The sequence below is a fragment of the Austrofundulus limnaeus genome, unplaced genomic scaffold (genome assembly GCF_001266775.1).
Source record: "Austrofundulus limnaeus strain Quisiro unplaced genomic scaffold, Austrofundulus_limnaeus-1.0 Scaffold1021, whole genome shotgun sequence".
NCBI classification, from domain to species: domain Eukaryota; kingdom Metazoa; phylum Chordata; class Actinopteri; order Cyprinodontiformes; family Rivulidae; genus Austrofundulus; species Austrofundulus limnaeus.
Window position 1 is genome coordinate 149,808 of NW_013953423.1, and position 1,077 is coordinate 150,884.

Sequence of the window (1,077 nt, forward strand, 5' to 3'; positions counted from 1 at the left end):
AAATGAACGGCTGGCAGGAAAGTTGATGTTTTAAAACTTAATAAAAAATCGATACAGGGCTTTAGAATATCGATACAGTATCAGGAAATGAAATATCCCGATATTTCAGTGTATCGATATTTTCTTACACCCCTACAAAAAACATTCAAGGACATTCAAGGACGAGTGTAATATTTGGCAGTTTTGACAAACTTTCTAGGGCCTTGAAATCATTTTTTTCAAATTCACAAACTTTCAAGGATTTCAAGGACCCGTGGGAACCTTGATATACATTCCAGAATCAGATGCGTGGTGATGTCAGGACGTCCCATGAAGTTACAAAATGGAGGCTGACAGCAATTGGATTTGCTTTTTTTATTTTTAAAAATTGATTTTGGGACATTTTAAGTCTATTCTGAATTTTTGTAAATGACAATCACGATTCTGATGTGAAGTGATTTTTTGGTACACCCTTACTAAACATATCTTTAAAACATGTAAGTAGCATTAAAATAAGATGAAAAGACATTTGCTGATGTTTTGGATGTGAGATATTACAAAATGTACAAAGTGCAAAATTTAGCAAATGAGAGAATATGAAGGAAATTCAACTTATTCAGAGTAACTGGAGAAATGAAGGCCGTGAAATTGTCCTGAAGCAGGAAACACAACTCCATCAGCAACTGACTTAAAAAAAGAAGATTCTTTTTTTTCTGAGAATCAGAGCTCCAGACAGAAAAATAAAAAGATGAGTGTGATGAAATTAGATCACAGCCTCCCTTCAGATTTCACACACATCTCAGGTCTTTCCTGCTGCTAAAATGATCAGTTTTCACAAGAAACTCCCCCCAAACCTTGTAGAAAATGTGCTTCATGTTTAGTTTTTTTATTGATAGAAAGTTCAATTCAGTGACAATGTTCAAGGATTTTTGTCTGTTAGTAAGATCGGTCTTCAAAAAGTAAAAAATACATGTAAAAAACACAGATGGTGCATTTAAAGTTGTAATCCTGATTAGTTGTAACATTAGACTTTATTTGATAAACATTTATTTTAACTGTAAAATAAAGACTGTAAAAATACTGTAGGATGTTTAGTTT